This window comes from Prionailurus bengalensis, chromosome E1 (genome assembly GCF_016509475.1).
Source record: "Prionailurus bengalensis isolate Pbe53 chromosome E1, Fcat_Pben_1.1_paternal_pri, whole genome shotgun sequence".
Classification (NCBI taxonomy): domain Eukaryota; kingdom Metazoa; phylum Chordata; class Mammalia; order Carnivora; family Felidae; genus Prionailurus; species Prionailurus bengalensis.
Window position 1 is genome coordinate 29,292,153 of NC_057347.1, and position 13,424 is coordinate 29,305,576.

Here is a 13,424-nt window from a genome sequence, read left to right on the forward strand (position 1 = left end):
TGTGGACACGTGTAAAAAACCATCAAGCTGTGTTCCTCTGATCCGCGCACTTGACACATACTTTACTGTATGTGTGTCAGAACCCAATAAAAATGAAAAAAAAGTGGTTATATTCTTTTACCAGATTATACTGTGTGTGTGAGCTACAAATGAATGAATCCAGCACATTTATATTGCATTGTATTATTTTTTGTGCGAATGGCCTTAATTTTAAACATGTACACATCTGAAATACACTACAATTTTTGCAACCTGTTTTGACATTGCTTCATTGTTTAATAAACCAAAGCTTAAAGGAAAGAAGCAATGGTCTGACCCTCTCTGAGCTTCTGGGAGGCCCCATCATGGACACAACCACAAGACGAATAAAGTGTTTCAGAGCCCCCAGTGCACAGCCTGGAGGTGCAGTGGGGTTTGGCAAAGTGCCCACTTGGAGGCGCTGATGAGGCGGGAGGGAGGCCTCAAGGGGTCCAGTCTAGGCGCTGAGCACTTTCTGGGATGCTTTCTAAAGCCCAGTCTGTGCTGGTCCTTTCTACAGCTTTCAGGGCATCCTAAGCCACACCTCTGTGAGAACACAGCCTGGAAAAGAGGCCCAGGAGCCAGAAGATGCCAGAAAACTGCCCAGAGCCGGTAGTCCAGGCTGACTTCCTGGGCGCGTCTTGTGTGCCGTCACTCAGGAGCCCACAATTGGTTAATACTCTGCTGTCACTGTCCTGAAATTCTGTGTGTGTTTTTTTTAATTTGAGAGAAGAGAGAGAGAGGGCATGAGCCAGGGAAAGGGAAAGGGGCAGAGAGAGGGAGAGAATCTCAGGCTCTATACCCAGTGTGGAACCCAACAGAGTTCGATCCCATGACCATGAGATCACGACCTGAGCCAAGATCAAGAGTTGGATGCTCGACCGACTGAGCCACTTGAAATTCTTAATAATTGTCACATAAGGGGCCCCACACTTTTGTTTCCCCCACGGATTCAATGGCCAGTCCTAGAAGTCGCAGAGTCTGGTACCAACAACCCAGCGTCCAGCCTTAGTGTCCAGTCCCCACCCTGCCCCTTGCTGGCTGGGGTACCCGGGCCACGCTGTCTAACATCTGTACCTTGGTCCCTGGTCTGTCATGTGGGGGTAACAGCAAGATTCATTCAGAAGGTGTTAAGGGAATTAAATCAGCCTGCAGCAGCAGGCTGGCACATTACAAGTGCTCAGTAAAGAGATGTGATTGGCGTTAAGATGATTGAGGGCCGATTATTGAGGCCGCGGTCTTGCCTGGACCTGCCTCAGAAATGCCTTTTCTAAAGGCAGGAGCCAAAGAAAGAAGCTTTGGGATTAACTCTTCCAAAATAGCAAATGTTCTCTCTTCGGTATTAGGTCTAACACCAGCTGCATTATTACACCCCAGGAGAAATGTGTCCTCATCAAGTCACAAAAGCCTGGTTTCAACCCGCAGAGAGAACAAAAAATAGTCTGAAATCCTGAAAAAGCCAATAGCATCAGGTACACGCTATCCAGTCCATCTTTGATTTGGGGGTTCACTGAAGCATGGCTGACATGTGGTTATCTTGGGTCCTATGTGTCGCTTCTGTAAATAGACTTTTGTTAAAAAAAAAATTGGCTGACTTGGAAAAACCGAAAGAAACACAAGGAGCCGCGAGAATACTTTTTCTCTATATCCTTCCCCCACAAAATTGACAGGTCTGAGAACTCGAGGATCCTGGCTGTTCGCACGTTAATTAACCTCTTGTATCCTCCTCTCTGCCCTGCTCTGCAGAAGTACACAGCGCAGATTAGGAACGCAGATGCTGGAGTCAGACTCCAGGGGGCGCCCTAAACACCATCACTCATCAGCTGTGTGGCCTGCGACCAGTCGCCAGCCTCTGGGTGCTTCTGCCTCCTCATCCGTGAACCTCATCCGTGGGGTTCTTGTGATGATGAAGCAAGATAATACATGTAAATTACATACAATGGTGCCTGGCACATAGTAAGAGCTCCGTAAACGTTAGCTGCCGGTCTTGGGCGTGAAGTCCCGGCCACGGTCAGGCAGAAGACCAGGAGAAGTAGCAGTAATGCCAGTTGCTATTGTGGTTTAGACTGCCCCAGGGTCTTGGGTCAAATGGCTGCAGGTTCCTTCTGAGGAAGCCTCCAGCAGTTAGAGACCCATGAGGAGCCCAAGTGATTGTTCAAGACCTGGGGAAAACCTCAACCTACCTGAGATCTTCTCAACCTTTCAAGGGCAGTGGCCATAGAGCTCAGAGATATTTTAATGCCAGAGCAGAAAAACCAGACCTTAGAAGTCAGCAAGTCCACATCCCTCATCTATATATGAGGCCCAGAGAAGGCAAGTGACCTGCCCAAGGTCACACAGCAGAATCGGGGCTGAGCTGGGAGGACAGCTCAGGGTTTATGACTTGCCGCAGCTCTGCCCTGCTCCTTCCCGCCGCCAGCTCACTAAGCCAGCGCTTCTGGCTATCCTCACACAGTCCTCCCCACCCCTCCGTCTCTCGGGTGGGCTTTCTATCAGGCTATGGGCTCATCTCATTCTTGGCCACATCCTGCCGAAGACCCATTTTTCTTACTGAATCAGGCCGCCATTAGGTCCTGAAAGCCCCATAAGTCTTCTATGGATGAGCAGATCCCTTAATCTATTATTCCACAGTCCTATTTATATATATTTATCCATATGGCTATATAAATAGGGCTTTGAGACATATACGTGGCAGGTTATTGCTGTGGCATAGTTGTTCTCCCCAAGAGGAAAACAAAAATGATGTATGGCTGAGGCTCCTTTCCATGCAGCAAGCTCCCGTCTGATTTATTAAGAGTTAGGTTGCGGCCACATGCTCTGAAGGTAGAGAATCTATTGCAAAGTTATCTGACAACAGGACACTCGGCTCCACATGCCAAAAGGCAATCCAGGGTGTGTCCGGAGCTCAAAGCACCTTCGAGCAGTTGCTCACAGACACTCGCCAGGCACCAGGCTGTTGACTAGGAACGCTTTGGTGGTGAGCTGAAGAAAAAAAAGGGGAGTTTGTTATAAGGAGACCAGGCGTCTCTGGGAACTCGGAGAGGAATGTGGCTGGGTGTCAGGACGGGCCGAGCTGGGGAGATGCACACCAGCGTGCCTCTCTCCCTCTCCCCTCTCCATCTCTGCCTCTCTTCTCTCCCTCCAGAGTGACATCCTCCATGTGGAAGAAAACATGGCGGCCAACAGCTCCCACGTTTCCCTCTTGTGGCCTCCACGAATGGCCTTTCTCTGGTCCCAAGTACAAAACCACATGGAATGGAACTCATGTCCCCTGCTTGGTCCCAGGGTCATTAGCGGGGTGTTGAGAGCCCAGAGCAGCTGCTCCAGGCATCATATGGACGGACTGGGTGTGGCAAGGAGCAGTTCTCGGATGAAATCGCGGGAACTTTGTGAGGGAAAGCCAGCACACAAAGCAACCATATTTAGTCCATTCACTGAGTGGGCGCAGAAAGGCACTTGACCTCCCTGTGCCCCAGCACCCTTACGTGTAAAATCAGGACAATGGTGTGCCCCATAAAGGCAGAGATCTGGGACTGTTTTGTCCCCTGATGCATCTCCAGTGCCTAATCTGTGCCTGGAACATGGTCATGTTCAGTAAATACTTACCGAATAAATAAATGAACGATAACTCCCTGGCAGGATCGTTGGAAGGATTAATTGAGATAATAATAAGAGCTAACATTTAGAGAGCACTTATGTGCCAGGAACTGGTCTAAGCACATAACTGCATATACGAAGTGCGCTTGGGATAGTGCCTGGCGCACGCGTGCACACGCAAGAAAAAACTACCTTCCAGAGGCCACACAGCTGGGAAATGGCATTCTGAAGCCGCTATGCTCCCTTCCCCTTCCCTGATGTGCTCTGGTCCAGTAGTGTCCAGCCACGGGTCAAGAGTCGAAGGAAGTGGGAATAATCTGGCATATGGAGTGTAGGAAAAACGAATACATTACATTGATCGCAGATACATTTATGGCTACTTCAAGATGTATTACATGTTGACTATTTAATGAAATACAAAGTCATTGTAAATCGTTGATGAACTCCTAGCAGCTTAGGATCCATGTCGTGTTTTCGCAGTCACTGACGACTACAGGTACCTGTTTTTATGGGGAAGGTTTTGAAATTTTAATTTGGAGGGCAAACACTCCGATTAGGAACCTCTGAGTTCAGCCTGCCTCCTCATGTCGCAGATGGGAGAGTCAGACTGGGATGGGGTGGGGGGGTGGCAGGAAAGTGACTCACCCAGGGTCACACAGTGAGTTAGGAGGGGTTCAGCACTAGGACACAGTCCCAGGACCATCAAGGTTTCCAGAAGGCAAGGCTATCACCCACCCGAGGGATGGAAGGGGACACTGCCTCCTTCTGTTCTGACAATCCCAAGGACTGGTGAGGGTGAGGGACCACAGAGAAGGGTGTCATTCTTAGAAGCACTTGGAGAACCATTTGGCATGTCCTGGTGAAGTCGAGGTATGGACACCCTGTGACCCAGCACCTTCAGGATGATGCCCTAGGGAAGCTCTAGATGCGTGAACAAGGAGATACGTTCAAGATACCTCACCGGAGCTTTAAAAAATGGAAATAGCCTAAATGATCATGGAGAGGAGAACGGACAGGCTGAAGCGTTCGATGACTTCCCACGCAGCAGTTTTTAGAAAGAATAATCCAGTCACATCCATTCACAGAAGTAAACCTTATGGCTGAAAGTATGACAGCCCGGGCTGGTCCTGGACTTGTGGACCCTTAGTCCCTTCTCCTGGCCAGACCTCAGTTTCTTCATCTGCAGAACGGGAACTTGTAATTCGACCAGTGGTTTGTTTTCAAACTGCCTGGCAAAGCCACAGAGATGCTTCACGGGTTCTCCAAATGTTCGATTCCGAAGTCATCTCTCAAAAACAGTTTTAACTTTTAGAAACCGGTAGGGAACAACGCACACACACGCCAGTGTGCTTCGTACAAAGTGTTAACCCGTTGCAGACTGGCACCGCACCAACGCCCCGTATTCTACAGAACTCAAAACGAGCTTCCACCCTCTCAGTTTAATTGGAGCACATCCTGAGACCGCAAGGCGAGCAGCTGTCAAAATCTGTTGCCATTTTCAACCGCTTAGCTGAGAGTCAAGATTTCTTTCAATATTGTGCAACCAAAGCAAAACATAGCAGTGATTTGTATGTTGTGCAAGACGATCGTTGTTGCCCATGATGTCGAATGTGTTGTTTTTGTTTGTTAAATTTCATTTACTGATGCAATACGTATTTTTAAATAAACTTCTTTCTTCTGGCAACTTTAGAGTCACACTAATGTTGTAAAGATAGTCTCACGGGTTCCTGAGCCCCCTTCCCCAGTTTCAGTTTCTCCTAATATTTGCCATCATCCATGACGTACGTGTGTCGAAAAGGAGACGCCCCCATACTGAGCAAAAAGATGTCGCTGGTTTTTCTACTAATGTCCTTTTGCTGTTCCAGGATCCAATCGACCCAGGATACCACCCTGCAGTCAGTCAAACTTCTATTTTCATCAATCCCGATGTTCTCATTTCACAAATAAATGTTATAAATGTAAACCTGCGGTTTTAAACTGATAAAATGCCAACTGGAGCTATTTTGCTGAATGAAATTCTAGGAAGGTTTCTTTGGGGGGTGGGAAAGGAAGGAAAAAAAGCTCGTGGAGACTCTGCGAGGACTGAGAGTCGAGTCTGTTGCGCAGAAGGTCTGTTAGGACTTGCTGAGGACAGCCAGGTGCCCTCAGCGCTCAGGGTGGATGTTTCACACGGTCTTGGGTTGAAATTGCCTCTGACTATTCATCCTGGGGGTGGGGTGGGGTGGGGATGGGGGTGGGGGTGGGGGTGGGATGCTCTTCTTCAGGAAAATGAACGTGAGCCAGGTGTTCATTTCTTCATTCTTTCTTTCCACCTGCTACATGCCAGCAATATGCTAGGAGCTGGGAATACCAGTGAATAAAGCGGACAAATTCCTGCCTTTGGGGAGCTTACATTCTTGCAGAGAAGACGATGGCAAACAAGAGAGAGAAGTAAACTATATGGTGTGTTAGGGGAGCCTGAGTGGCTCAGTTGGTTAAGCGTCCGACTTCGGCTCAGGTCACGATCTCACAGTTCGTGGGTTCGAGCCCCGCATCAGGCTCTGTGCTGACAGCTCAGAGCCTGGAGCCTGCTTCAGATTCTGTATCTCCCCTCTCTCTCTGCCTCTCCCCTGCTTGCATTCTGTCTCTCTCTCTCTCTCTCTCTCAAAAATAAATTAAAACTTTTTTTAATTTATTTTTTTAATGTTTACCTATTTTTGAGAGAGAGAGAGTGGCAGGCTCAAACTCACAAACCGTGAGACCATGGCCAGAACCAAAGTCAGACGCTTAACTGACTGAGCCACCCAGGTGCTCCTAAAAAAAAAAAAAATTTAGGGGTGCCTGGGTGGCTCAGTCGGTTGAGCTTCTGACTTCGGCTCAGGTCATGATCTCATGGTTCGTGGGTTCGAGTGCCGTGTCGGGCTCTGTGCTGACAGCTCAGGGCCTGAGGCCTGCTTCAGATTCTGTGTCTCCCTCTCTCTCTGCTCCTCCCCTGCTCACACTCTGTCTCTCTCTCAACAATAAAGACTAAAAAAAAAAATTTTTTTTTAATTTAAACTATAGGGTGTGTTAGATGGTGGTGCCTAGAGAAAAAACAAGACAGGGAAGGGGGGAAATGAAGGGCCACGGGAAAAGCAAGTGCAAAGGCCCTGAGGCAGAAACACACCTGTGCATTTGAGGAACAGTGCAGGGGACTGAGTAAGAGGGAGAGACCAGTCAGGAGGCTTGGGTGGAACATGAAGACCTGCCCAGAGCCGAGAAAGCCCAGAGCCTTCCAGAAATAGCTGGAGACTCTGTGGGGCAGCAGTGAGGCTCTGGCTCAGCAGCAGGGGCTCGGCATTCGTAGCGTGAGTTTTCACAGGAGTCTGACCATTGTGCACCTCTGGAGAGGCCCGAAATATGTCCTGAAAGAGCTGAGAGGCACAACTACGTCTGGCGTGGAGCAAACGGGTAGAGCAGGGCTTGCCTGGACACTGCTCGGCGGCCTCCGGGACCGCTCCTGAACCAGCTCCCTGAGAAGCCACGGATACAGGGACCAAGTGTTAGCCTGCCCCCCGCACCCAGGGCCCAGGCTGCCCTGAGGATGAGGCGATGAGGGCAGAGTGAGGCCAGGGGCAGGGGATGTCCCCTAGTGCTGGCAGAGGCAGGTCCTGAACTTACCACCCCCTCAGAGAAATGACCCCCACAGCCCTTGGTGCCCTTAAGGGATGAGGAAAACCCTGGGAAGAGAAACTCCCTGCAATTCATGGCATGGGGAGGGTTGGAGATATGTTCATTTGAAGATTAAAGCCAAATGTCCTTGCACACGTGGCTGGATAGACAAAGGGTGGTACATCCATTCAGTGGAACGCAGCAAAAAAAGAAGGAGGCACCGACGCATGCACCAACCTGGATGAGCCTCACTAAAGGCAGGCGGAGGAGTACGTCCTGCATAATTCCAGTTACATAAGCCCCAGGAAACACAAACTAATCTCCAGCGACACATGGCCGATTATCGGCTGCCTGGGGATGGGGTGGGGTAGGACAGAGGGACTCGAGTAAACGAGTGGGGGTGACGGAGATGTTCATTGTCCTGTCTGCGGCAAAGCATCCCTCGGTGCGTCCGCGTCAAATCTTCCCAAGTTGTATATACGTGCAACTTACCCTGTGCCGACTCTATGGCAATAAACTTGAAAGATGTAAATGGACTCAAAACACTCCAAAAAAGAGCTAGAGATTGTCACAGGGGAAAAATAAAAGACTTTGTTTTGTGTCCCAAGATGTTATTTCTACAATATTTCGTGGATATACTTAAATTATACATATTTAAAACATTCTTATGTGTTCTATATTTTATGTGTATTATCATTATTACATGATTATAATACTATAATGTGTACTTCTCTATGTGCCGTATTTGTATCGTGTGAAAATACTTAGCTTTTATGTCTTTTATATTTTATCTCTTTTATGTGATTCTATATATTTATAAATATATTTATACCTACGATATATAATGTATTCATATTGCATGTGATGTATAATCTTGCATGTATACATGTTATATATTATGAGTGTGTGTGTGTGTGTGTGTGTGTGTATTTACATAGAGAATCCCAGATGTCAGTTGTGGTCTCTTGGCTCCATAAGGGGTGACATTGATCTGACTGCCCCATTCCACAGATCCCCTAAGATTTCTCCAAATTCCCAGCAGCTTGAAGTTCTGGACTGCCAGCCGCCCCCGGTCTTGCTCTTGGCCCTATCTCCTGGATGTGGCTTTATCTGCACCCTGGCATTAGATCACAAACGAGACACAACGTCTCTTCTCCCTCCCCACGCTCTAAGCAGCTCGTATATAAGGCTGATGCCTCAAAACCAAATCTTCCCTGAAGACTAGGGAATGACCCCCCCCCCCCCCACTTCATGGCAAATAGCTTAAAATGACAGGGTATTCTTCTGGCTGTCCTGGCGGGGGGGGGGGGGGTTGCTGGGGAGTTCTCCTTGGCCACACCAACCCAGCCCTCCTCCCGCCTGTCCCCTCTCTACTCTGCACTCTCCCTGTTGGACCATCTTCTGTTTCCCCAGATCCTTCCCTTCAGAGCAGGCCGGTCCTGCCTGCCCCACACCTCTCCCAGACTCTCAAATGGAAGGCAGAACAAAAGACCACAGACAGGTAGTTGTGGCCGCTGACAACCATCTGTCCCGCCTATGTAGACAGGTTTGTAAGTCCCCGTGCAAATGTATCCACGTGCCAGCCCCAAAAGCAGCACCTGAGACTGGAAGCTAGGCTCCCAGGGCGCTCTCTCTCCAGCTCGCACATGTCCCTGTTCCCGGGAGGCGGGGGCTCAGCATCCCTGCCTTGCCCCCTCACGCTCTGAAGTGTCTTCCCTTCCTGTCCTAACCTGGGGTGTGGCATCCCCAATCTCTCCCTTTGGGGGCCGCGTTTCCTAAGTAGCAAGCCAGCCAGTCCGGAGGCTGAATGAACAGTTGGTAGAAATCAGCTTGAACGTTCAGGGAGAAGAACAAAGACTTTCGACGTGAGCCAGAGAGAGACTCCTAACTGCCAGCGAGAGAGGAGCGGAACAGCCAGGCCCCTGGCTGCAGGAGACACAAGCCGTGGGATGTTGACAACGGCAGAGACAGCAGGCACGCTGCTGGTTTTGGTTCGGTGAGCAGGAGGGCACGAATCCTACAGGCGTGAAGGCGACACGGATGGAAAGGGGAATTTGGACTGAAGAGGAGAGGTGGGCGAGGGGTCCCAGAGGCGGCCAGCTGGGGACACGTGCCTCTCCCCACAGCCCAGCTCGAAGCAAAGGGCATTTGGGGACAGGGGCCTGGGTGGCAGGTGTCCCCCCGTAGCCATAATTACAGCTAAGGAGGCATCCCATGATGGTTCCAAGCGATGAGCAGAGAGGAGGTGGGTAGTGGGGTCTTCATTGTGGAGGAAATGAGGGGCCTCCTGGACCCAGAAAGAGGAGGTAGACCCCCATCTTGCAAGAACCCGCAGAAGCAAAGATGACCCCCCTGAGAGACTTCTCTAGATCTTACCCTCATGCCTACCCCACGCGGCAAGCCGAAGGGCACAAATAATAAAATATTTATCAAGTGCATCCTAGATGCCAGGAAATCCACACTGTTTGAGGTGACCCTGGTTTACAGGTGAACAAACTGAGGCCCAGAGAGGTTAAGTAACTTCCCTGAGATCACACAGCTCTTAGTGGGTCTGCCAACCCACAGGTGTCCATACATGTAGATTGCGTTTGAAGCTGGGAGGTTTCGGTCTTAGTGGCACAGACCTGTGGTCACAGGTCCAGGGCCTAAAACCCAGCAGGGTGTGTCTTTTTTGCCATATGACCTCACGAGGGAACCGCCGGGCCTAGCCTGGATCCACAGAGGCAGGACTGGCGCCACCTGTCCCGGACCTCCCCGCCACTGGCAAGAGGGACCAGCACGCGTTTTCTCGTTCAGCCTCCTCCTCCTCCACCTGCACGCAACTGCACCTGGCAGAGAGGGGACGTAAGGAAGGGCTCCTGACAGAGGCGTGAGCGGCTAGAACCCAAGACAAGGCAAGAGTCACGGAATTCCTTTCTGGGCATTTCATCCTGTTAACTGAGTTCCCGCGGTATCTGCCTGAGGGCAAACGCACTCAATCACTTACTCATTCAACCAAACATTTTTGAGGGCCTCTGATGTTCTGGTTCCTGTTTCACACGCCACAGTTACAGAAATAAAAGATACATGCCCTGCTCTCAAGGGACTCGCAGCAGGAGAGGGGGGTGCTCTGGGGACGAGGGGGCCTGCGTCCCACAAGTGGGAGGCTGGGGGCGAGGGCTGGGAGAGGCTTCCTGGAGGAGGAAGCCTCAGTGTGTTAGGAGGAGAAGGAGAGACCCAGCAGGGGACACAGCCCTTGCAGAGGCTCAGAGGGAAGACGGGTAGAACCTTCCACAGCTTGGAACGACAGGAGCTGAAGGCCAAGGGCGGCAGTGAGACATACTCTCTGCAGACCCACAGGGCTCCGGAAGCCTTTCTAGATGGCATCAGGAGTCTGCCTTGAGGATGCTGAGATTGGCAGGTGCCCCCATCCAGCCCAGAAATGGGGCTAAAGAAACCTCCCAGGAGTGTTTCTTTCCCTGAGAGAAATGGAAGAGCCCCCCCCCCCCCCCCCCCCCCCCCCCGCCACCAGGCCCTCTGACCGGGTCTACCCAGGTTCATCCACCAGGATGTCAGGATGTGAACATGGACCCCAGCACCTTCCAGTGGGTGACCGTGCCAGGCCACCTCCGGACGCCCCCGAAAACCACAGGAGGGACACACAATGTCCCTGTTGCCGAGTTGCACCGTGTTCTGTATGTCCTCAGGTCCGTATGCATGCCATAAATATTCATGGCTGGAACACCAAGGTGATGGTCCCTCCATGCTCCGGAAGAAACCACCGGAGGGCACCTGGCTTTCGTCCTCCTGCCTTTAAAGGCGGGGTCAAAGCCGAGGAAGGACTACACCTTCTGAAACCCAGCTTCCTTAATTTGTTTAACAAAAGACATCTCCATGCTCTGTGGCCTCTTAATTTCCGTAGATGTTAAAGTGCAGAGAATTAAAGAATCAATGGACAATTAAGGAGGCACTGGCAGGTTCTGGCCAAGAGCATATTATTTATTTATTCAGCCAGCCACGCTCATTTTTAAAGTGCTAACTTTCCATTTTGTTTCTGACATCAAAAATAAATCAAACTAAACTGTACACGTCATAGCTGAAAAAAATTATTTGCATGATGCATTGCCCCTTTGAAGGCTCAGTAGCCACCTGCAAAAGAAATTTTTGTCTGTGTCCAAAAGAAGAAAAGAAAAAGAAAAAGAAAAGATATAAATTCATTCTGGCACTTAACTCCCCTTAGGATACAGATAGGATTGAAAAGATAGAAATAAGATTTTAATTCACTGGTGATTTTTTTCCACAAAGTCTCAAGCTTCTTTTTGATTTCTGAGCGTCCAATTTCTTGGATTGTCTTGGGAGGGTTGCAAGGCTTTAGTCCATTAGCACAGTGGTGCTTTGGTGAAATTTCAGAATGGGAGAGGTAAAGAGCCATAGTGGCAACATAGGCTGGGCTTTGGGTTTCTGCTCTTGGTCCCGGCCTTCCATCTAGAGTGGGGGCTACCCAATGACTTCCATATCCTCCATCCACCTGACACCATTTGACGTGTCGTACCTAAGAAGAAATACAAATTTGCCACCCAGTCTCTTGTCCCCTAACTGCTCCCTAATTTGCACAAGCCCTGTCGGAATTTGGACCATTTGGAGTTGTTTCTGTGTCGGTTGCCTTCACTCTCCCCCTCCTGCTGCAACCCCCCTCCCCAATTTCATTGCTAGCCGCTCTCCGTAAGCCCCCAATCCCACCTCCTACTTGCATCTACCCAAGCTACCCCAAGGTCGATTCTAGGACAGTGATTTCAAACCTAAGTTTGCAATCAGAACCACCTGGATGGCATGTTTTCACACAGTTTCTGGGGGCACGTGGGTGGCTCAGTCAGTTGAGCGTCTGACTTTGGCTCAGGTCACTATCTCGCAGTTTGTAAGTTTGAGCCCCGCCTTGGGCTCTGTGTGCACAGCTCGGAACCTGGAGCCTGCTTCGGATTCTGCATCTCCCTCTCTCTTTCTTCTCCTCCCACACTTGCAGTCTGTCTCTCTCTCAAAACCAAATAAACATTAAAAAAAAAAAAAACAGTTTCTGATTCAGTGGGTCTGGGGTAGGGCCCGAGAATTTGCATTTCTGGTAAGTTCTCAGAGTGAGATAACCGCTGTTCTAAGGCAACCGGTGGAAGGCACCCTTCCAGAAACTTGTGCTGTGGCGCCATCTAGTGGTCCAAGGCCACAGCGGCAGCAATCTGCGCAGGGCACATTGGGAGACCTCGAAATTCGCCCCTCCCCACACACCCCCGGCTTCACGGCTCGAGTAGAGTGTTATCTCTACATTTTTGGTAAGCTTTTTTTTTATTGAAATGAAATTATCTCTTTTCATCCTCTGAACAAACACAGAGCAGCACTGAGGCTGGAGTCTTTTGAGACCAGAAACATCATGGTGCAAACAGACCTTGGTGGGTGTCCTCCAAATACTGCTAACCAAAGCATGACAGTTCTAAACACAGTGGCAGACGACACAACAGCCACTGACGTCACACAACACTTCAACTCTAATTTAACCCAAAACTTGGTCCTGAACACTCCTGGCGGCCAAGTCAAGAAGGTAGGAAATTAGAGTTTCAGCTCTTCCCAATTTGAAGCAAAACAGCATACCTTTAAGAGGAAATTCAGGGACGTCCGCGGCTCAGTCGGTTAAGCGTCCGACTCTCGATTTCGGCTCAGGTCATGATCTCATGCTTCCTGAGTTCAGGCAGGCCCTGCGTTGGACTTCGTGCTGACAGCACAGAGCCTACTTGGGATTTTTTTTCTCTCTCCCTCTCTCTGCCCCTCCCCCTGCTCTCTCTTAAAATAAATAAACTTAAAAAAAATTTTTTTTAGAAAATTTTTTAATGTTTATTTTTGAGAGACAGAGCGAGCGAGAGTGGGGGAGGGGCAGAGAGAGAGGGAGACACAATCTAAAGCAGGCTCCAGGCTCTGACCCGACAGAGCCCAATGCAGAGTTTGAACCCATGAACTGTGAGATCATGACCTGAGCTGAAGTCAGACGCTTAACCGACTGAGCTACCCAGGCGCCCTGCAATATGCGTTTTTAACAAGCACTCCAGGTAAACTCTGAAGCAAATAGCCTGAGCCCCAACTTGAGAAACATTATCTGAAAGAGTGTGACTTCCTCTAACAGCATTCCTCCACCTAGTGCTGTTCCCACAAACGACAGG